General features: G+C 45.0%; 1 long non-coding RNA gene across 1 annotated transcript in view; it reads left to right on the top strand.

The window, feature by feature from the left end:
• The window catches only part of LOC131420488 (uncharacterized), an 80,620-nt gene extending 56,658 nt beyond the window's left edge, over nucleotides 1-23,962 (top strand). Inside the window, exons 2-6 of the long non-coding RNA XR_009223547.1 lie at nucleotides 16,053-16,249; nucleotides 17,830-18,795; nucleotides 18,986-19,128; nucleotides 22,812-22,914; nucleotides 23,073-23,962. This is a non-coding gene — a long non-coding RNA (uncharacterized LOC131420488). The remainder of the gene's footprint in view (nucleotides 1-16,052; nucleotides 16,250-17,829; nucleotides 18,796-18,985; nucleotides 19,129-22,811; nucleotides 22,915-23,072) is intronic.
• Nucleotides 23,963-24,669: the final 707 nt, after the last annotated feature.

The following is a 24,669-nucleotide window of genomic DNA, read 5'->3' on the forward strand; positions in this document are numbered from 1 at the left end:
AGACTTCTCATATCCACTTGCCTCCAGGGAGGGGATTTATGACACTGAATTTTTTGTGTTCTTTGGGGAGGCTCTGCTTTTAGGCAGATAAGAGATTTCAGGAATTCAAATGCCTTCTGTTTTTTTTTTTTGTTTTTTTTGTTTTTTTGCTGAGGAAGATTTTCCCTGAGCTAACATCTGTTGCCAATATTCCTCTTTTTTTTTTTTTGCTTGAGGAAGATTAGTTCTGAGCTAACATCTGTGCCAGTCTTCCTCTACTTTATATGTGGGTCACCACCACAGCATGGCTGGTGAGTGGAATAGATCTGCGCCCGGGATCCAAACCTCCAAACTCTGGGCCGCTGAAGTGGAGAACGTGGAACTTTAACCATTTGGCGATGGGGCCAGGCCCTCAAATGCCTCCTGCTCAGAATAATTTTTATGCCACAGTGGTGTATTCTGGATCCCTTCCTCCCACCTACCCTCAACCTGTAGTAATAAATTGTTTGCAAAATTGTCACAAAATTTTTTAAATGATCTCAACCGTTCTCTTTCCATTTTTAGCATGTGTGTTTGGTAAGATAGACAGGAACACTCTTCTTCATTTGTAATTCAAAACAGCATCTGACAGAGTCTTATGCAGATCAGTGCGGAAGAAATCATTTCTGATATCTATGGTAACAATGGGGAGAACTGTTTGGAAGGAATTTCTAGGGCCTCTATGCTTTCCCCCACAAACCCAGTTACTCTGAGTCAGCTGTCCTTAGGACCTTTGCCCAGAGAAAGGCTGGAGGCCTCCACATCCCCCCCCAAAGGCACCTCGCTTCCCAGAAAGAGAGGTCCATGTGAGACGGAGACTTTGGTAAAAATTCAGAGGTGAAAGCTGCCTCTCTTCCTTAGAGGGGGCATTGGGGGATGGAAAGAGATAAGAAGTTTCTAGGAAGGAAAGAATGAAAGGGGAACAGTGAGAGGATAGACTTCAGAATGAGAAGAGCGTTTTCTGCAAACATTGTGAGAAGTAGAAGAAATAAGAATAAACTTGCTTTAGGACCAGAACTAAAAACAACCGGGCAAAAAGAGACTTAACTTCTACGGTAGAGATTTCATAACAATGAGGGAAAACCCAAGGGCAATCCCTGATACTGGTCTGGGAACGCCTAGGACAAGGTCTACTGTAGGCCACCAGAGGAGACACCTGCTCCTGGGGGATTCAGAGGCACTGGGGAAGCTCCCTGACCCCCAGATGCCTCAGCTGTTCTTTGTCACCTGCACAAAGGTGGGGGATGAGAGGGGCAGAAACCCAGCCTGCCTGAAGGGCTGCTTCCAGCAGGAGGAAGGAGGGAATCTTTGCCAGGGAGCTGTGTGTGCCCAGAGGAGGCATCTTCCCCCCCCCCTTTTTTTTTTGCTGAGGAAGATTTGCCCTGAGCTAACATCTGTGCCCATCTTCCTCTATTTTGTATCTGGGTTGCCGCCACAGCACGGCTGATGACTGGTGTAGGTCCGCTGAGCCAGGAACTGCACCCGCGAATCTGGGCCTCCAAAGCAGATCACGCTGAACTTAACCACTATGCCACAAGGAGGCATCTTTTTCTAATTCCTATGATGCCCCTAATTCCTGAAAGACAATTTGTGCAAATCAGAAAGTGCACCTCTGCAGGCAGCCTAGTGTGGCAGATATACCATGGAGACAATGGAGCGGCAGGTGAGGGGCCATGGCTGGGTGGGCGGGAGTGTTCCTCAGAGGGGCACTTTTCCTCAGGACTTTCAGATTCACTCCTGTGGTTTAGGAGAGAGGTTCCACTTGAAACTGCTAGTAATTTCCACTTCACTGCAAACCAGTTTCAGAATCTGCCCTGTGCTGTGGGAGAACTCTGGAGCAGAACCAAGAGACCTGGTCACTGAAGGAGGGCTTAAATCGACTCCTCAGTTGTCCCCAGGGCTGGCCTGAGCCTGGAGCAGGGAAATGAGGAGAGACAGTAGGGAGTGGCAACCTCGAGGCTGCAAGGTCAGGTGGGGCCTGCCAGGGCTGAGCTAAGCATGCCCAGTGGTTGGCTTCCCTCTGGAAAGATGAGAAGACACAGCAAATGAGGAGGTCCGGCTAAGGCTGACCACGGATCACCATTGAGAATGGACCAGACCAAGGCCTGGGAAGGAGCCAGCTGTGGGCAGATAGGGCTAGCACCTGCCAAGCCGCTCTGTCTGTACTTCTTGTTCTCTGTGTTTATCTCCCTTTTACTCTCTCTAATGTTCCGTAAAGTTTTCCCAAAGTCCCACCCAGTTTCAGCTTACCACAGTCATAAACAGTGGAGAGTGGGGTCATGGTGGAGGCAAGAGAACAGAGGACAAATTGAGGCTCATTGGTCCTACCGCCTTTCCTGAATGCAGATGCTCCTCCGGCATTATTTTATTAAGGGAGCAGTTATTCCAGCTGACTCCTCACACTGGGGAAGGCCTCTCTCAGGGCTGCAGGGTGCTACCCACCCAGTACCTCCAACCCAGGATAAACCTCGAGCAATGATTTGCTTCAAAGGTTTTGGGAAAAAGATACATTATTTTTTAAACAAGGAGATACATTGTGGAGTAGAATACAAAATCCATATGAATTTTAAATATTCAACACAGATTTAAAAATAAATTTCTAAAAAAATTAAACACATGTCTAGCCTCTTGCAGGCAGCCCCCAGACCTGTTCCCCAGGCTTTCTTGGAACAGTAAGTCATTCACTCTCTTCTGCTTTTGGGGTAGCTCAGCAGAAAAGTTTGAGAAACAGGCTTTAGCAGAACCAAATGAGATTATGAGGCGGTGAGAATCATGGAGGAGGGCATTAATTGCTTGCCTGTTGTACGCCAGACACTGTAGGTGTGGAGAATATAAAGATGAATTATTTCCTGCCCTCAAGAAGTGTGGAGATTAGACTGGGAGACACACCAGCCTAACCAGTTTGGTGACAACCCATCACAGCACATCATGATGGGTGTGGGACAGGGGGCATAGGGTTCTAGGGAAATGCAAAAGGAGGTCATCTAACTCAGATGGGGTTGGGGGTCAGGGAAATTCTTTCAGAGGTGTCAATTTATCAAATAGTAGAGATATAGTTGGAATTACCAACTATATCAGATATAGACTGGAATTTACCTTTTGATAATAAAGTTCACTCTGCCAGGGGTCTTGAACTATTTTGAAGAAACTTAGCAGTGCGCTGTCCTTGAAAGTGTTAGATCACCACGTGTTTGATTTGTTGGCCTCTTGTGGGCCACACAATGGAAACAGCTTGTAACCTTCAGACCTGATGCATCATACATGGCAGCAAGATCATGCCTCACCATTTACCTCTTCCCAAGTCACTCTCCTCTTGTTCACACTACTCCAGCCACATGGCCTCTTCACCGTGACTCAGACACCCAAGCACACTCCTACCTCAGAGCCTTTGGACTTGTTCCTCCCTCTGGTCACAGGCCCAGGTCTCTCCACATGTTCCTCACTTTATTCAGGCCTCTGCTTGAATGTCCTTTTAAAAGTAAGAACTTTCTTGACCATCTCATGAGAGACACTAACAGCAACCTGCAGTGGGTTGAATGGTGGCCTTCCAAAAAGATCCCCTACATTTTAATCCCCAGAACCTGTGAATGTGACCTTATTTGGAAAATGGGTCCTTGCAGATGTGATTGAGTTAAAGATTTTGAGATGAAGACATCATCCTGGATTATTTGAGAGGGCCCTAAATCCCATGACGCGCATCCTTATAACAGAAAGTCAGAGGGAGATTTGAGACAGACAAACAGTAGGAAGGCTATGTGTAGACGGAGGCAGAGACTGGAGTGATGCAGCCACAAGGAATGCCGACAACCAACAGAAGCTGAAGAGGCAAGGAAGGGAATCTCCTCGAGAGATTTTGGAGGAAGTAAGGTCCTACTGGTAATGTTGATGTTGGACTTCTGGCCTCAGAACTGTGGGAGAATAAATTTCTGTTATTTTAAGCGTCAAGTTTGTGGTAATTTGTTATGGATGGCCACCCCAGGAAACTAATATACAACCCCACCCCTGCCTCTCTCTGTCCCGTTAACCCTTACCCTTCACTATCAGCACCTGACATTTTGTTCTATTATCTATCTATCGACACACACACACATATATGTGTATATTGTTGGGACCCAAGGCAGGCCACCTCAAAATATCCCACAATGGCCTATTGATTATTTTGAATTCACGTTACTTAGAAGAAAAAGGGCTTTCTGACCCACCCATCTCTGTTCCCCTGAAAGCAGGAAATACATCTCCCATGTGAAAGGTGCTCTCCCTGCATCCTTATCACCAGAGCTAGGGGATTCAGGGCTGAGAAGCCTGCAGAAACAAACCTTGCTAATGTACTACCTCAAGCCTAAACTCTGCTTAAATTCCTCACTAATTATGCACCTCAAACCTAAGTTTCTTTGTCCTGTCAATTCCTCACAAATTTATGTTTCTTTGTGTAAAAGATATATATATACTGCCTGCTTTTGTTCACTCTCCAAGAATCATTTCTCTATGATTTCTGATACACACGTACTAAATTGGGTTTTTCTCCTGTCAATCTGGTCTTATGTTGATTTTATTATTAGTCCCGCCATAAGAACACAAGAAGGGTAGAAGGGGGAATTTCCCTCTCCCTGACAATATAATTTATTTATTCTCTGTCTTGAACACAAACCAACGGCTTTGTTTTTGTTCACTGCTTACCACCAGCATCTATGACAGTGCCTGGCACATAGTAGGTGCTTAGTGTTTTCGAATGAATGGATGGGTGAGATGTTGGATTATGAGGCTCTGCAGACACTTGGAGTTACTTTTTCATCTTGTATGTAACTGAGGAGACAAAAGGATCCTAGTCCTGATGATACAGAGTTGTGTAATGGGAAGGTTCAGTGATGGAGAGATCTGGATTTAAATCGTGGCTCTGCCAGTTACTAGCTGGTTACTTTGGGCTTTGAACCTCAGTTTTCTTAACAGCAAAGTAAGTTCTTACTTTCCAAGGTTGCCGTAAGGGCTGCAGAGAATGATGTTACTAGAATGGCTGACTGAACACCTGGTGAGTGGTGCTCTGTATGGTTCTCTTTTCTCCCCTACTTATGATCCTAGGGATCACAGTAGAGGCAGGAAGGCTTTCCTCCCTGTAGCCATTTCCTGTTGCATCACCTATATATGTTCCTGAACACATCACCCCCTATGGGGGTTCTAGCCCCCATAGGGCTAGACTTTGTCATTTTTTTTAAGGGTAGGATTTGCTTAATTGAACATAGCAAACCTGATGACTCTCTATTATGAGATGATGGGCTTCATATCACCTTGAATTTCCACCTTTGGACACCAGCTCTTGGACCCACTTCATCCTATCAGCCTTTGTGCCGTGAAGAGAAATATAGAAGCCATTTTTACACCTCACCATTGTGGTGGTTGCTGGCATCCACCAGCGTTAGAGGAAAAGGAGTAGCCTCTCACAGCTTACCCTGTAGGAAAGCCCTTTAATGAATATCAACTATAAAATTTATATGTGGTAAGATCCCAATTTTGTTTTAAAAATATTACACACACACACGTGGATCTAGCTCCCTTTCTCAAAAATATTGGTTGGAAACACCTGAAATATTAGAAATATTCATAGTTATTATATCTGCATTCCTGGGTGGTTAATGAAGCATGGTTTTAATGTTTTTCTTGATACTTTCCTTCATTTTCCAAAATGTAAATTGAAGATATTTCTAATTCATTTTTCCATCAGATAAAATCCCAGGCCTTGCCTTTGAGATTTCATGCCTAGAGCTGGTTTAGAATATAAATGCTAAGGTTAGCGTCGGTGCCAGCGACTGGGGATTTTCTCCAGCTTCTGACTGATCACGTGGAAGTTGTGTTTCTCATTTCTTTTCTTCTCTTAAGCCATCGTACGGATACCCGACTTTCACGGCGAAGAGGAATAACAGCAGCTATTGTCTATCAGGAATTTTAGCCAGTATTTCCTCAATCTGTTCCTCATCTTTGCAATCTTGTTGGTTCCTTTGATGAGAACTTTTTCTTGAGGTCTTATGCAGACTTAATTTAAAGCATTGATGTCATCACATTTTTTAAGCTTTTGGTTAAAAATAGAATATCTCATATAATTCCCAAGGAAAATCAGTTCTGCCCAATCTCCTTGCTAATTCATAACGGGCATTTGATTATTCAAGTAGAAGAGTATGGGAATCCAATGGATATTTCCAAAGTTATCATTTCTTAAAGGAGTTTAACACCCCATCTTTGTCAACTGTGTGGACTTGAACCAGTTAAACTTAATCCAATGGAGATAAATTTGATTTTGCATGAATTAGGGCAGCACTTGCAAAGTCTCAACAGAATGTTTCATTCCTATTCAGTTCCAGCATCTTTTGCTTTTCTTTTAAGGTTAGGAAGAAAAGGGTTTCAACCACGTATTGTAGACAAACGTGTTATATGCTCTAATGTGGAGGGAGCATAAGTTGTTATTATGGTAACGTTAATAACACTTTTCATGTTCTACATTTTGGTTGACATTTAATACTAATTGAGAAAAATCTAAAATTAATCTTTGTAAGAAACAAGACCAGAGTGGCTAATCAGGTTTGGAAGTGGGACTAATTGTACCATAATCAGATTGATGGGCTGTTAAACATCCGATGTGAAAACCATGTCATGAAATGATAAGAAAGATTTTGTGCAAAAGTCCCCTGGAATTTTCCCCTTGTCCCTTATTTCCCAGTTTGTTCAAAAGGCTTATTACCTCAGCTTCAAAGAACAGATCCAAGATCTCTACCAGCTGGCAGGTTTTATTTTTTAATCAACTCAGCTTTCCTGAGAGAGATGCAAAACGAGGCAAAAAAAAAAAAAAAAGGAAAAAAACCTCCTTCTTTGCCACCTATTTGTCCAGGGTAAGACGGTACAGTGATGCTGGGTTCAGAGGCTAAAGACCTTGCTGATTGTGATGTTTTGTAGTTAATTTGCAAGTCTGCTTATGGTTAAATTGTTGCTTATATGGGGTGTGGCAGAGAGAGAGAGAGCAGAAACGGGACGGGAAACTTGGGAGAACGAGATAGGTCTGAGCAGCAACTATTACGACTTTCACCAGGGTTAAACCTCTCTCATCATTCTTGGGCCGGGAGTCTGCCTGGTCAGGGTGTTGGTCCTCAGGATCTCTCCATCCTGTGAGAGTTCCGCAGGGGTGATTCTAGGCATGAAGCACTGGTTCAACTTTTATTTTCCCCTGTAAGAGGCAGAAGTCAGAGGTAGGTGTTCTATGGAAAGATTCGTGAGTTTATATCAGAGACTATCTAAAAATCCCCAAGACTACCCAAACCCATGAAAAAGGAAGGTCAATGTCATCAATCTGATGACACTGATGAGGTCAACAGCCGTGTGCTCACAGCTCCAGAGTCTGTTTCAGAACAGATTTTCAAAGCGGAAGGGTTGTAACCTTGGATTCAAGTTTTAAAACCATAGTGAGGGAGTGGATATCAAGTTACGGAGCTATCTAAAATAACCAGGCTAAATATTTGGGTACAGGATTTGAGGCTAGGGATGGTGAAGACAGTGAGAAGGGATCAGAGAAGGACTTCAGGGTTGTCAAGGCAGTAGAAACACAGGAAAGTCTAACCCAGAGGAGAATTCTGTGTATTTGTACATGCAAAATACACCTGATGAAAATGCCCAAAGATGATGTAACTTTTATTTGGGGGAGAAGGGAAAGGCACAGGTTAATTATATGGGATTTAAACCACATAAATCCCACTCCCCTCTACCCTCATCCCCCCAGCAGGTGAAAAATTGCATGGAGGGCACACTTCAATCCAGAATTTTGAAAAGAGATTTAATAAACTGAAAAAAACAAATGTACACCCATTAGCTGGGCAGCAGGGGTCCCAAGAATACTGATCAGTCCCCCAGCCACTGGGGGCTGGAGTCGGAGATTTATCTTGTTCTCTTCACCGTGAGCCCCTCTCAATGTTCCATGCTAGGGCTGGTGTAGAGACCTTCCCTCCTTGTTTCTCTTAGCAAGAAATCTGCTGCTCTGTTGAGCCTCTCCAGCCTCTGGCAGGGGAAACCCTCCCACTCACACCTTCTGGCCTCTCCCTCACACCTCAACCCCAAGGGCAGTTCTGCAAAGGAGCTTCATTTGCAAATCATCTCTGGGGAAGAGAGGAGAAGAGCAGGTGACACAAATGCACTGGGGTGGCTTCAGCAGACCCCAGAAGCTCTGGTTAGAGAACTGGAGACAATCAGTTCTGGCCAAACCCTCCTCCCAAATGCATTGTCCTGATACCTATTTGTTTCATAGAGTTGAATGACTCAATGAGGTCTCTTAAAAATGTTTTTGAAACACTTAGAGGGAATAAATATCCGTTATAGAAAATAAAACACGTGGAAGCAGATAGAGTAAAAAGTGAAAGTTTCCATTCACCTTCTCCCTCATCCCCATCCTCCTCCCCCAAGGGAAATATTGCTGGCATTTGAAATAGTGCTTCCAGGACTTTTTCTGTGCAATATGAATGAATAGCAGTTACGTTACTGAGTGCTGAATTGTTATATCCACAAAAGTGGAATCCAGAAGATTCTTGGACAACCAGAATATGCCATCGGGTTATTAATATCAAGGCCTCTAGGCATTGAGGACTCAGTTCTTTTCAATTTTTTCTTTTACTTTCTATCCTATCTAAAAATGTAAAATCCTAATGAATATGCCTGAGGAGAACCTTCACTTGCTTCGAAACTCACACACATCAAAATTCATAGCATTTAATGTTCTCCATTCCTCCTCCACAGTCTCATCTGTATCTGTGCAGCCCACTGTTGAAATGAACTCTTGTTAAAGTGGGCTCTGGGCTTCTAACTTCAGCCTGCTTTGTGTGTGAAATGTGTACTTCTGGATGCCTAGAAACCAGTCCTAATTATTAAAAAAAAAAAAGGGCAGTAATCTTTCCCATGCTCCAAATTCCCAAAACTGCTTTGAGCATTTTCTGATTTGGTTGCTTCAGGGTGGAAACAACTGTAACCTGGATTCTGTGCCCTTTGCTGGGTCACACAGCCTGCATTGAAGGTCCCCAGAAGTGGCCTCTTTTCCTTGTCAAGAGATGGACTCAGTATTTCCTTTTTTCAAGGGTCAAACACTCTGCAGGGACCACACATGCTCATAGCTCTCCATTCTAGCGTCGGCTGAAAAGAGAAGCTTGCTAAGGTTGGAGTGGCCATCTTAATTTGCTGTTTCTTTCAAAAGGTAAGACCCAGGAAGGTGGGAGACTGTGCTCATTTCATGAGAAATTTTTGAAAAGGCTTTTGAAAATAATAACAACACTGAGGGAGGGCTTCATTCTAGAGTCATGATCTGAGGCTTCCAGGGCAATGCAAAGTCAAGGAGCCCTCGGCATGAGAGCACGTTCAGAGAATCTCACCAAGGAGTCTACGGGAATTGAGAACAAATCTTGGAAAGAAGGTCCAGCAGTTCTGGAATCTGAAGGTTACTGCCAAAGGAAACTCAGAGGTTTTTCCAGCATAATTTCCGTATTTTACGGATGAGAAAGGAAAGGCACAGAGGAGCGGAGGAGACTTGTCAAAAGTCCCACAGCTGGAAAAAGAGGCCAGGGCTCTAGCTACCCAGGGCACCTTTTATTATACCCAGCTGCCCCTCTGTTTACGACACCTCCAAATTACTTTTCCTTTAAGTTTTTGCTTCAAAATTGTGAATGAAGCTGTATATATTGCTTTGCCTACATCATTCACTGTGCTCATTTTTGAAACGATGTTTTCATTAAGAGTTGTATTTGTGCTGCCAAATAGTACCTGGAGCCACCGTAGGCTGGTGACATGGAGCCCCAGTGACGAGGGCACGAGGCGCCCCAGAGATGCCCCTCCTTCAGAGGGAGAAGTGCCACGCACCAACATGCCCTGCCAAGGAGGGTGACTTCCTGTCCAGAGTCACGACCACGGCTGCAGCAGGTGCTGCTTCTCAAGTTCTAGGCCCCCATCTTGATGCTGTTTTCGAACTGTGGCAGCTCTTATCAAAACCTGCTTCAAATCAATAGGGAAAAGATGGATTATTCAATAGATGGTCTCAGGTTAAATGACTCACCATTCCGTTAAAAAATGCATCGCTGCCTTCTCATTCCTTATACCAAAATAAATTCCAGATGGATTGCAAACTTAAGCGTAAGAAAGTGAAATCAGAAAAATGTTAGAAATAAACATGAAAGAATTTTAAAATTTAATAATCTCACACTCGGGCCAGACTCTCTGAGACTGTCAAGGCACAAGACCTAGAAGCCATAAAAGAAAAGACTAGTAAGGTTGATGCCATAAAATATTTAAATTTCTGCATAGCAAAGAATTTAAATACAAATAAAAACTTAGGACAATATTTGAGATAGATATATAGGAGGCAAAAAGCTAATTTCCCAAATGGATTTTTAAAAAGTTTTATAACTCCATAAAAAAAGGACCTACAACTCAACAGAAAAATGGGAAAGGACAGCTAGAGGCAGACAAAAGACATAGAAATGATTTATAAACGTAAAGAAAAATGGGCAAGCACATGAATAATTAAACAAATGCTGAATAAAACAACAGCAAGTTAATATTTTTCGCTTACTAGATTGTCAAAGATCAAAAAGTTTTTCGAGGAAACAGATTAAGTGAGGCTGCAGGAGAGGCACTCAAGCACCGTTGGGTGATATGTAGGTTGGTGCAACCTCTTTGGAGGGAAAATTGACAATATTGATGAAAATTTAAAATTCAGATACATTTTGACCTAGCAATTTCTTTGTAAAGAATTATTTTAGGAGATTTATATGCGTACAAGGATGTTCATTACAGCACTGTTTGTCGCACAACAAATTGGAAATCACCGAATGATTTTCAATAACTAGCTGGCTAAATAAATTATGTGCCTTCCCATGATGGAATACTCTGCAGGATATAGATACATACTGCCCCACATGTGAAAGGACATTGGTACAGGTGTGGTCATCCCGGCATTGTTTGTAAGTAGCAAATGGTGGGACAATTAAGGAGTCTTTTAGCAGGGGCCTGGTTGAGTAGATTGCAGTACGAATCTGCAGTGATGGAAAGCCGTTGCCGAGATATGGTATTGGGATGCAGATGAGAGCAGGTGCACAGTGCCTGCTGTTAGTGTGGTAAGCACAGGGACACATATATATTTGTATGTGCTTTGGCCACCTGGGGAAGAAATCACAGGTAGGTGATGACATGCCTGTTCCTGGGGAGAGGACCATGGTGTCTGGGGAACAGGATAGAAAGGGGAGGGGCTGGCCCCGTGGCTTGGTGGTTAAGTGCGTGCACTCCACTGCTGGTGGCCCGGGTTCGGATCCCGGGCGTGCACCGACGCACCGCTTCTCCGGCCATGCTGAGGCCGCGTCTCACATACAGCAACTAGAAGGATGTGCAACTATGACATACAACTATCTAATGGGGCTTTGGGGAAAAAAATAAATAAATAAAATCTTTAAAAAAAAAAGAAAGGGGAGACCCACTCTTCATTGTTTACTTGTTTGTACCTGGGACATGTATGCTACGCTCTTAAAAATTATTGCTGATCCCAAAGAGCTGTTGTTTGTATGGGTTCCCTTTATCGATATTTACCATATTAAAAACTGAAGCTGAGAAGTTTTGAAAACACATGAAAACACAAACACATTCCATCACCCCTCAGAGCACTGATGACGTCAGAGCACTGTGGAGCCTCTGGAAAACTCTACTGTGCACAAGTGAGAGATAAAGAATGAAAGAATAAATAACATCTTAATATTCTTATGAAAATAGTATTGACTTCATGACTCCCAACTCCAGGAATCCCTGGACCACACTTTGAGAACCGCTGTTACAGAGAATGAAAGAGACACTTGATTGATGGTGAGAAAATCAAGCACGCAGACCAGGGCTCTTGCACCAGGGCCAGGCCGGTGTCCCAGTGATATGCTATAGCCTGGTGTCTCCCCTTCCCCTCGGGCTGATGACAAAGAACAATGGGCAGTCTAGGCCCCCGCCTCACCGCCCCCCCCCCACCCCCCGGCAGTGTTTGTGCGTGACTGTGAACAACAGCCTCGGAATGCGCTTCACCCGGGCGCCTTATTTCCTGGCCCTGGCGGCAGGCATGTGACCACCTGGCCTGGCGGCCCAGCCCCGGCCTCCTCCTCCGGCGACACTGCCGGTGTGTGTGGGAGTTGGCTCTAGCGCAGAGGCTATTTGGAAACGAGATTTGGAGTCTGAGACTATTGAGAGGTTCCATCTGGCAGCCTGGACGGTAGTAGAACCTAGGAAAAGTATCTTGCTCAGTGAACAGAAGGACTCAAGCCTCTGCCTGTCACAAGGGCTCATAGGTGGTGGGGTCAGTGGGATCCCAGCCGGGCTCCTTCTGCTGCTTGCCTCTTACCTGTCTTCAGCATCACAGTTTCTGCCTCAAGTTGGCAGCATTACAGTATTAAAGAGGAGGAGTCATCTTTAAGTCTGGACCAAGACTTGAAGGAATGAGATGCTAGAGAGGTGGGATAGGAAGAAGTCTATCTTTGACAGAATCTTACTCTGGGTACTTTGCACGGATTCGCTGACTTAAACCTCACAAACACTGTGAGGTGGCCTTTATTATTTCCACTTTACAGATGAGGTACAGAGAGGTTAGTTCACCTGCCCAGGGTCACACAGCTAGTAAGTTGTGGAGCCACACTCTATTCTGTCTGACTCAAGGCACATGGTCTTAACCATTCAGCAATACTGCCCAGGAGCCCTCACCTAGAAGGTTCCCTTTAAGTTTCGCTTTCTTGCCTACCCAATTTTGGAAGGAACCATCAAGAAACACATTATCTCTTAGGAGATATGATAGGTAAAAAAATGTGATGGGGCAGGAAATGGGACATGTGCCTTTCTCTGAATTCTTGATGAAGTTTTATTGGCAGGTAATTCTATATGAAATGAATCAGACCCAGTCTCATCACTCCCATTATCACTCTGGGGACTAAGGAATTTAGGTTCAGGTTGGGGTTATGACTAAGAAAATCCTCAGGGTCTCTGGGACTATATCTTGGCTCTAGGTTGCTGTGTGACGTCAGCAAATCACTAACTCTCTCTGTGTCCTTTAGTCAGTTCATCCGTAAAGAGGTTTGGACTGAGAGTTGTTTCTTCTTAAACAAAACAACAACAACATTCCCCCAGTTAATTCCAAACTCCATATTCAATTCCAAATTTAATATGAGTGGTGAGACTGGGTCTGATTCACTTTGTATAGAATTACCAGCAAAAAAAAAGCTTCATCAAGAATTCAGTGTTGACTATTGGAGTGTTGATTGTTTGTCTTGGCATAACTGTTTTCTGACAGGGGCATGGCACAATCCTCGCTTGATGTTTGATTTTCACAGTGCGTGCATAAGGAAGGTCATTTTTTGCAAAATTATTCTAGGGTTTTATCAGCTTTCCCAAGAGATTCAGCTCAATCCTTTGAAATTTAAATAGATCTCTTTTGAAGCGCCCACATTGTCACCACCCTCGGATTTTCTCTCCTTCCATTGTTAGCCGGTGTAGCTTTCCCAGATTCTCATTTGTTAATGGCATCATGTGTCTGATTTGAGTAGTTTGTCAATAACACTTTCACTCACTCCACAAAAAATTTATAGTTCCCAGCATTTTTGCACGTACACTATGCAAAACAGCCGACAGAACATTCTGACCTTGGGGGAACAGGCTGTTGTCAGAAGGGAAGGGATGGCTGAGGAGGAGTGAAACAGAAAAGTGGTCAGTTGCTTTAGAGAATATTTTTGTGTTATGATGACTTTCGCTTTCTCTGTGCAACCTCATAACCGAATGCTCTTATAAGAAGGACCGTGGGAAAGTACCCAGACAGGTGTTTAGATAAGGAAGAGCAAACGGGTTTCACCCAGTGTGCCAGCTCTGATTGGTTGCTAGTAGTTGTCTGAAGCACTGTGTTGAGAAGGATCCTGAGGTCCTTTTCAGCCTCACCAGGGAAGAGTGGTTAATGATGTCTGATGAGGTACGAGAGGGGTTGAGTGGCACTCTGTGTGCTGACATAGCCCATACTAAATACTCAGCAATTGCCAATTTTTCTCTTTTATGATGTGGCAAAGTTGAGAGGGATATAAAAACTAAAAATTATGATCATCATTCAGAAGTAGTTCACAGTCTGAGAAAAGATAGAAAGAACCCGAGTTGGTTGCATCCTGGTGGAAACTGTGTGGCTGCTCGGCCAGGCAGATGGTAAAAAAGAAGCCTAGTGGTTATTGGGAACGCACATGACATTTTTCTTGTGACGATTTTTGCTTCTTTCTGCTCTCTTGCAATTGTGGATATGTCGACATAAAAAGTGAGATAAGGCAGAAATGTTACCTCTTGTGGTATCTCAGGCTCTGGAGTCAGACAGATTTGGGTTTAATTCCAGCTCCAACATTTATTGAATGGTACTGGGAAAGTTACTAAATCTGCCTAGACCTCAGTTTCCTCATCTGCAAAATGGGAATAATGCTAGTAGGTGCCAGACTGGATTGTTGTGAGAACTGTGCGTGTGTGTGTGCAGCAATTTCCCCCTTCCTGAGATGAGGATAGCAAATTTCTTTCCCAGGAAAGGGGCGTGATGCATAGTTAAGGGTGATGCGCGCAAAGCCTCAGGAGCTTGAGAGCCACCTCACCCACACGTCAGAGTCTCGCCCCTAGGGTCACCCAGATGTCACTGAAGCCAGAGGGAGAATTTACAGATGCAAAAGAACTAGTGAGCCAGTGGGGTTACTGCTCAGGATCCTCAACTCTCTCCTTCCTGCTTCTCTCCGGGAATGTGGTCATTTCTCAAGCAATACTCCCATCACCACTGATTATCTTAAAAGCTAATCAGAAGATACCAGGAAATACAGCATTCTCGGCATGCCTAACCTTCGCTGAACTCTCTTATATGCTTTTGCTTAAGAGAAAATTGTTTTAATTCAAATCTATTCAATCTTTCAGTTTCAACCTTCTCTGTTTTACTCAAGCTAAGGGTATCCTTACTCTCCAGCCTGGGAGGGAGCCCGAAACTCGGTTTCATTTGCACTGAGAAAAAAGAGCAGAGAGGCAGAAGAATGGGGGTGGGAAGAGAGAGGGAGAAGGTTAGTTATTTTATAGTCTGAGAGTCAATGGGATGTTTGTTTTACCATCTCGTTTTGAGATTTCTCTTGTTGACATGAAGAGTTAGATTTTTCCGGGGTGAAAAATCAAATGATTCAGAAGCAAAGGAGAGAAAGATTGAACAGGTCACAACTTAAAATACCAATAACGACTTGTGCAGTCAGAATGGTAGTAAGATAAATGATGTGAACATTGATTACTCGCCCAACATAAATTGTCAGCGAGTACCCTTTGTAAATCTGGTTCACTCGTAATTGCATCTTAAAGTGTGGGAGCGTCAATGACAGGGCAGAGCGGAAGGAACTGGGAGGGAAAGATGCCTTTGGTGCATGGAGGTGATGGTATCAGGTTTAGCCGTCTTCTGAGCTCTTGAGAGAGACAGATCTGCCATCTACCAGTCCAGGCTCTGCCACTTTCTAGCTGAAGGATATGGGGCTGTACCTCTCAAAGCTTTAGTCTCCTCCAACGCTAACACAGAGGTTACAGTGGTGCCGTTATTAGTCATGCCAGGCTAAGCTCTGCTGCTGTGCGTCCACTCAATCATGAGTAATGAATTATAATTAACACAGCATTTTATAGTTTACTATCTCCATTTCACGAAATAAGGGACGTGCCCAGGGTCACATGGTAACTAGAAAAGGCAGGATTCAAGCACGGCTTTGAATGAACAAAATCTCTTTCTTGGTTCGGTACATCTCACCGATCTCACAGGTGGGAGTCCTAGGTATCGTGAACAGTTGCTGCTCAACCAGGCTGAAAGCAAAGTGATTATCTAGGATAGTCCTGGTGCAGCCTCTTAGGAAAAGTAAGCAAAAGGAAAATTACTCATGTGCCATACACTACCAAGCACAATTTTTAGAAGAGGCCCATTACTCTTTGTTAATTGGAAAAATAAATCTTGTTTTTTCTTTTATGTTGCTTAGGCTGCCTTTGCACGATCTGTCTTCATATGGGCGTGGCCCTCTATGATAAAGGCGGAGAATATATAACAGCACCTGGAGGGAAAGCACCTGTTGTCCTTTTAGTCACGAAGCTGAAGCCAGGCCCTCTTCCTCTGCCTCTCCATTACTGTCTACACCACCTCATGTGGCCCCAGGGCTGTTGCTAGTTCTCCTGCCTGGTGAGTGGAAGTGGGCACTGAGCTGGCTATAATGTTACCCCTTGCTAAAGCAAGCCAGCACTTAACTATCTGACCCTTCTCAGCTCTATTTTTTTGCCTGACTTTCTCTAAAACGTTGCTTTTTAAACTTGAATGTGCCTGCGAAGCTTCTAGGGATCTTGTTCAAGAGCAGATTCTGATTCAGTAGGTCTGGGTTGGGGTCTGAGATTCTCCGTTTGCATCAGGCTCCCGCGTGGTGCCAACGCAGCTGGTCCTCAGACCACACTGATTACAAATAACCCTGACCAGCTTTTCCAGCGAGGGCAAAATGGGCATCTTGAATCCATTTAGTTCTAAAAGAGATTTTAAAAAAATACGGGCCGGCCCTGTGGCTTAGCGGTTAAGTGTGTGCGCTCCGCTACTGGCGGCCCGGGTTTGGATCCCGGGCGCGCATTGACGCACCGCTTCTCCGGCCACGCTGAGGCTGCGTCCGACATACAGCAACTAGAAGGACGTGCAACTATGACATACAACTATCTACTGGGGCTTTGGGGGAAAAAAAAAGGAGGAGGACTGGCAATAGATGTTAGCTCAGAGCCGGTCTTCCTGAGCAAAAAGAGGAGGATTAGCATAGCTGTTAGCTCAGGGCTGATATTCCTCACACACACAAAAAATAAAATAAAAAAATAAATAAAATACTAAGCTATGCAACCCACGCACAAAAGACTTTACTAAAATGGTCTGCTCTTTAAAAATACTCCACCCAGGGGCCAGCCCGGTGGCGCAAGTGGTTAAGTGCGCGCTCCGCTGAGGCGGCCCTGGGTTCGCCGGTTCAGAACCCCCGGCGCGCACCCACACACCGCTTGTCAAGCCATGCTGTGGCGGTGTCCCATATAAAGTAGAGGAAGATGGGCATGGATGTTAGCCCAGGGCCAGTCTTTCTCAGCAAAAAGAGGAGGATTGGCAGATGTTAGCTCAGGGCTGATCTTCCTCACACACACAAAAATACTCCCCCCAGTGTCTCAAGAATGCATTTAGAGTCAGCTGCTATACCAAGATTTTTTGCTGGACTCTCACCATGTGTTTATTTCCACGTGTGCTTATACTAGCTTTCACCTAGTGCTTCAAATGTGGGTCTCTCAGAGAGCAGTGCCTCTAATTTGGTCTCCAAGTTAACCATCACTGCTGATGGATGGCAAATGAGGGCTGACATTCTCCTGTCTGTGCCCTACACTGAGCTCTGGCATTGGCAGCTGTCTGCGGTTGTGAAGTCTGGCTCATGGAACTGTGGTTTCCTGACCGGGGGCTGGGAGTCCCCTCTCCTTAACACCGGTGACAAGCTTTATCCAGCACTTGACAGTCCAGGATCCGCTTACTTACAGCTTTCTCTGTCTGTTTGTTTCTGTGAGTCAATGGGCTTTGGCTGCCAGCAGGTGCTCCAGAATTTTAGCCCAAGTGTTTTTCATATCCTTCCTGGCAGATCTAAGCAACTGCTGGCCTGCTTCTGTCAGCCAGCCACGAATGTCCCTTCTAGGGGAAGGATGGGAAGTTCAGATACTTCGATCATTTCTTTTATCTGCATCCTCTCCCCTCTCACCCAGGCTGTGAACAGCTGAAAATGCAGCAAGAAGTTGGAAGACCCTCAGAGAGAAATTGGCAACATGACTCTATGGACATTATCCAGATATTACCTCGTTGTTGTGTCTCAAAGCCGTAAACCAATGCTTTCCTGCCACAGTTCTGATGATACCCATTGTGTAGATTCGAGATGCTTTGTGGGTCTCAGAAGTGCACAACATGGAGATGGAGAAGGAAGGTGTGAGATGAACTCTCCACGTGGTCTTCATGCCCCTCGCACAAAGCTGGGTGCCATGACAACCACTTGACCCTGGAGACTGGTCAACGAAAGGCCTTCCTGTAGGTCAGCAGTGTCACCCATGGGCTGCTGCAGGAACAAGAGAATTAAAAATGTTTCCCGTTGGGGCTGCCCGGTGGCGTAGTGGTTAAGTGCGTGCGCTCTGCTGCGGCGGCTTGGGGTTCGCAGGTTCGGATCCTGGGCGCGCACTGAGGCACCGCTTGTCAAGCCGTTCTGTGGTGGCGTCCCATATAAAGCAGAGGAACATGGGAACAGAGGTTAGCCCAGGGCCAATCTTCCTCAGCAAAAAAGAGAAGGATTAGCATTGGATGTTAGCTCAGGGCTGATCTTCCTCACCAAAAAAAAAAAAAAAAGTTTCCTGTCAATCACCAAGACATGTCACTTCTTCAAAATGCTTTCCGTGTGCAGCCGCTCCCTCCATTCGCACTGCCGGCTGCCATCTTGGTTCTGCCCTCCTTTCTGTACCCCACTCCCCATGCCTTGAGCCTTGCAACCCCTCAGCAGGTGCTTACCAGAAAAATCTCCCTAAAGTGCTGCTCACCTTGTGCTGTTCCTCCACTTGGAAACCTGAAATAGCTCCACATTGCCTTGGAGATGGAGCGTGAACACTTGTGCCCATTTCAGGAGCTCTGCAGTCTGGAGTTCCAGGTTCGTCAGCCTCATTTCCCACCACTCCACGGTGGCGGCTCAGGTCAGTCTCCTCTCCATGCTCCCTGCCCCTCTGAGACTGGTCTTTGGGACTCAGGGGTGCTCCCTCTTGTCCAATTTTATTCTTCGGGTGCTTTCAAAGCACCTTGTCCTTCTCCTTCCTACTACCTGGCACAGTTGTCATTAATGTATTGATTGTGCAATTTTTGTTTGTTGTCTGTTTTCCTCAACAGACTCAAGCCCTATGCGGATGGGGCACTCTGTGAGTCTGCTGGGGCTGCCATGACAAAATACTGCAGACTGGAAGGCTTCAACAACTAACATTCATTTTCTCACAGTTCTGGAGGCTGGAAGTCCAAGATCAAGGCGTCAGCAGGTTTGGCTTCTTCTGAGGCCTCTCTCCTTGGCTCGTTGATGGCCATCTTCTTGCTGTGTCCTCGCCTGGTCATCTCTCTGTGCCCATGTATCGCTGGTATCTTCTTGTGGGTCCAAATTTCCTCTTCTTATAACGACACCAGTCAGATCGGCTCAATACCCACCCTAACAGCCTCATTTTAATGTAATCACCTCTTCAAAGGCCCTACCTCCAAATACAGCCACATTCTCAGCTACTAGGGTTTAGGGCTTCAACATATGAATTGAAGGAGGACAGAACTCAGCCCATAACACACACTATCCTTCTCTCTCACTGTTGTGTCTCCAGCACCTAGCCCCGTGTCTGGCTTTTGGAAGGCAGGACTCAGCATAGCTTTGTTGCTGGAATGATTGTGTGAAAGAAGCTACTATCTGTTCCTGAAGTGTCCTGTCCCTCATCCAGCCATCATCTGAGGCCCAGGTCTAGCCCTGCCTCACCCGAGAGGCCTCCTCAAGCTTGGCTGACTTTCTTTCTGGACTTCTCTAGCCTGCACCTATGCACACGCGTATGTTGCTGGCTCTTTCAGGGGTGTTAGCCTTGACCCCTTAAATAGAGTCGATGTTTAGGACTGCGCCTCCCATGGATCAGGCATAGAGAGGCTGCTCTAAAACAAACTCCTTTCCCCCAAATGAGCATTCTTGTGATTCTCCCCTTAGGAGTGATCTGGATCCGCCTTGGTTGAAAACTCCATTGAGGAGGTCCTTGAGGGAGCTCCAGCCAGGTCCAGGGAAATGGCCCCCAGAGAAGAGCTAGAACAGAAGCTGTGGATTTGGGTACTTTAACCAATAAGTGGTGTTTCCTTTGTCCTGGACATTATCACAGACCAAAATAGGAAACACCATCAACTCCTCAGCCTTTCCCAAATAATGGATTGACACATTTTACTACCTCAAAGCATTTCAAATCTGTGCGGATTTTGTTTTGTTTTCAGCCATTATTCTCTTGGCAGCCCTGGGAACATGTCTCCTGAGATTTAAAGAGTTAGGGCTGGTTACACATTCCCCAGCAACTTAATTATTGACCCAGCTTGTAAATCATTCATAGCTTTCCAGAGGTATCCATATACTTCTGCTGGCAGCGAAGGGTACCCTGGGCTATTTGTGGAATGGAGGTTGGGGTCACGGAGAGTGTGAAAAATTAAGAATAACAGCACTTCCTTTCCTCCCTGAACTTTAATTGCCCTTTTAAAGAAAGCCAATGCTTTCTTCCTTTGCCACCTGCTCAGAATACCTCACTTAACTGCCAAAAAAAGCTTTGGTTTCACTCACCATTCTCCACGCCATGTCACCCCAAGGATACCAGGGGACTTGGGTTTCATCTAGGAGTGAAGTGGCTGGGACCAGCCACCTTGCCTAGAGTTCCCCTGGGTCACAGCCAGGACTTCAGGAATGTTACATCTTAACATTTTAAGTAACTCTTCTAATCGTATCCCTGAGGGCCTGGGTAAGAAGCCACGGCTTTCAGCTGGCCTGCCGGTGAGGCCTTTGGAGGGGTTTGTGGTTAACCAAGGCCACACCCAGTAAGCAACAAGATGGGCTTTAATCACAGCGGTGTCTGGTGAGGGGCCGACACCTCTATGGTGTCAGGTGTCAGCCAAGCCTGCTTGCTTTCAAACAAGAGGAGAAGGCCAGTCAGGTTTCACTGGTTGGCTGTGGGTTCAGCTTCAATGCCTGTGAAAACAGACACCAAAATAATCAAAGCACTGCATACCTGTGTCTAAAAGGCAGCTAATACCCACTCCTTTGAGGGAACAGAAACCACAGGTGACCGACAAGCCCTTAAGAGAATCAGCCATTTGGTTTGTTTGTCCTGAGTCCTGTAGTTCTCAGAGTTGAAAGGAACCTTCAAGAGGTCTCAGTCTGTTCTACAGACAAGGAAATGGAGGCTGGGACATGTTCATGAACTGTTTCTGGTTATCACTAATGAGTGACCTCGAATCCAGTTGTGCAGTTTTCCAGTCTAGTGCTTTCTTTCCATCATGCCACGAGTTGTTTTTCTCAAATGGATTATATAAGGCGTCTTTACTCAAGAGTTTAAATTAATGCAAGCTGGAAATAGGCCTATTTTATTCAACCTAGAAAAGAAATGAATGGCAAGAGTCTTTTTAAGGTAAACGTTGGAATATTTAACACGCCAAAAGATGATATCATAATTTACCAAAGCTGGAGACAAATCGTTCTCAACTCGTTCAGCGAGCACAGTCTGGTTCCGGATCAGTTCCAGCTGAGCATGTCTGGAAGCACATTTCCTGCCCTGGGGAAACTACTGGAAGAATTGGGCAGGCAGCTCTTTTGTGCTTTAGAATTGTCTCTTTGTTTCCCATGGGTGTGCAGTGGCTCATTGGTGTGGGGTGGGGAAGAACCCAGGAGAAGAGATCCGCCAGGGAATTTTTAATAAACTTTGAGGATTTACAAGCATCCTTACAGATTGCGCTACAAGATGTGGCATTGGGAAGCTTTTTTTTGCTGAGGAAGATTAGCCCTGAGCTAACATCTGTGTCAATCTTCCTCTATTTTTTTTTTTGTGAGGAAGATCGGCCCTGAGCTAACATCTGCCAACCCTCCTCTTTTTACTGAGGAAGACTGGCCCTGGGCTAACATCCATGCCCATCTTCCTCCACTTTATATGGGACCCACCACAGCATGGCTTTCCAAGCGGTGCGTCGGTACCCGCCCGGGATCTGAACTGGTGAACCCTGGACAACCACAGAGGAGCGCACGCACTTAACCGCTTGCGCCACTGGGCCAGCCCCTCTATTTATTTATTTATTTATTGTTTTTTACATGTGTGTTGCCGCCACAGCATGGCTGACGAGTGGTGTAGGCCTGTGCCTGGGATCTGAATCCACGAACCCAGGTCGACAAAGTGGGACACGTGGAACTTAACCACTAGGCCCCCCATTATGAACCTTACAGAAGCTCCTAAGAGCCTGAGATCTCAAAATCAAACCTTGCAGGCAAGTGGCCCTCAAAGCCTTGCATTAACTAGCTGCCACATTTCTCACCAACCTCATTTTTCACCTTTGGAGAACATCTGTTGGAGCCAAGCAAATCCTTTTTCTAAATTCTAGTCTCATTTGTTACCACTTCTGGTGAGTTGCTTTGCATATATTAACTCATTCATTTAACATCCATGAAAATCCTATGTGGGTTTTATCATCCCCAATTTTCAGATGAGGAAACTGAAGCTCTGAGCAGATCAGTGGCTTCCCCAAGTTCACGTAATTAGTAGTATCACTGAGGCTGTCTTCATTCCAGGATGCCATTTTAGCAAAGCACGATATCCTATAACTAAAAACAAAAACAAAACTCTTGACCTTAATATGGAACTCAGCTTACACAAGCAGGTGACCAGAGAATGTTGCAGATCATTAAGAGAATTCACACCGTGTGATTCTGGAGTCCTGTGCCTATAAATATGTGCACGGATGCATGAGTGTGTGCGTGTGTGTGTGTGTATTGTGGACTGAATGTTTGTGTCTCCCCCAAATTCATACATTGAAATCCTAACCCCCAAGGTGATGGTATTGGCAGGTGGGGCCTCTGGGAGGTTTTTAGGTCATGAGGATGGAGCCCTCATGAATGGAATTAGTGCTTTTCTAAGAGACATCAGAGAGCTCGCTTCTTTCTCTTTCTCTGCCATAGGAGGACACTGGGACAAGGCAGCCATCTGTAAACCAGGAGAAGAGTTCTCATCAGAACCCAGTCATGCTGGCATCTTGATCTTGAACTTCCAGCCTCCAGAATTGTGAGAAATAAATGTTTCTATTGTTTAAGCCACCTAGTCTATGGAAATTTGTTATAGCAACTCATGCAGACTAAGACTACATGTACATATATGTATATATTTACGTATATATATTTACATGCTATTAACTTTTCTCCTTCTCATCCCTTTTCCACCAGGATGAAGTCCTTGTCACCTGGAGGATGTAGTTAATGACTGTAGGCTGGAGGGTTTTGTTGGGTTATTTGCAGGGCACAGCCGAGGGCCCTAGAAGCACACCACTGGGCTGAATTGTTTGGAGGGGTAGGTGGTGGAGGGCGTGTTGTTTGCTCCCAGAGGCTGCGCATCTTGCCCTGGTTTAACCAGTTCACAGAGGGATGTATGAGCTCTATGTAAAGGAGGCATTTCCGAAACACAGATGGAGAAAGCTGCCTGAATGCACACGAGAAATGCCCCTTCAGGCTGTGAGGCTCCCACTCGCTCTCCACACCTTCTCGGCTTCAAGCAATTTGCAGGGGCTCCAGCCCCCGTTACTTACCAGGCCCCTCTCCTCTACCAATTTTGAAGCTTCTGCAAAGCTGAGCAGATGAGCCCAACAGCCTTTAATCCTCAAGGGGTCCTGCCCCCTCTCAGCACCCACCTGAGGCCTCAGACTGCAGGTACAAGAACAAGATTTTACTTAAAATTTTGCTTTGAAAAATAATAAAACTGGCTTCACAAATATTGGAACATTGGTGTGGCCCCAAGTGCTGGCATAATACCTGGGTTTATGACAGAGAAACGTATGATGTTTTCCTGTGCTGGAATTAGGGTGTAGCCTTCACATAAGGAAGAACATTGTTTTATTTGACCGCCTTGCAAATGATCTAACATTGAGTCTCTATTATTCACACGTTAAAGTTAAGAAATATAATTGGATACATACCAGCATTTATAACTTGTTATTTTGTTATTATTATATGTTGCATTTATGAAATCAAGTTTTATGTTGCCTCATCTTAATTTTCAAAGCATGTGCTATTTAATATCTAATATTTACTCTCTTACAATAAAGAAATAATACATCAACCAACAAAAGATGGTTGAAAGATATGTTTTTAATGAATATGTGGCTCTGGATTCATTTCTATCTCTGAAGTGGGTTCCCTACCCCGGGTGTTGGTATAAATTAAGTTCTCTGATCTCTATCTGGCAGGGAGGGTGCTCCATGGAATAAGGATTGTTATGTGGGAATGTCTGCAGCCTTCCTCCCTTTTCCAGATAACCAAAAATAGTGCCGTAATGGTCTGCCCAATTTCCTCCCTCCTTTCCTCTCCTAAAAAGGAAGTGGTTTCATTTCTTTTTTAATCACCAGGAAAGGGGTGGTATCAATGTACATAATCAAGAGATAGCAAGAAGAGAGGAAAAACACGAGTGTGGGGCTGGGCTTAGAGAAAGGCCTGGGGGAACTGTGGAGAGAGAGGCTTGAGAACAAATGCCCAGATGAGTGTGAAATGGGTGGAGAAGAAACCAGAACTCCTAAATGTTGTTGTGCACCATGTATTTGCCTTCTCTTCATGGTTTCCAAATATGGAATCTGAGTCTTTGAAATTCCTTTTTGTTCTGGACTGCATGTCTTTGACCACCACACCACTATGAGACTGAACCTTGTGGATCCTGGCTTTATACAGGTTATACACTAAAAATATTCCTGCGTATCCTCCATTTCTAGGGCTTTCTACTACTTTGCTCCATTTCAGAGGCACAATATTATCATGACACAGCATCATGACTTGG

Source organism: Diceros bicornis, chromosome 23 (genome assembly GCF_020826845.1).
Source record: "Diceros bicornis minor isolate mBicDic1 chromosome 23, mDicBic1.mat.cur, whole genome shotgun sequence".
Lineage (NCBI taxonomy): Eukaryota > Metazoa > Chordata > Mammalia > Perissodactyla > Rhinocerotidae > Diceros > Diceros bicornis.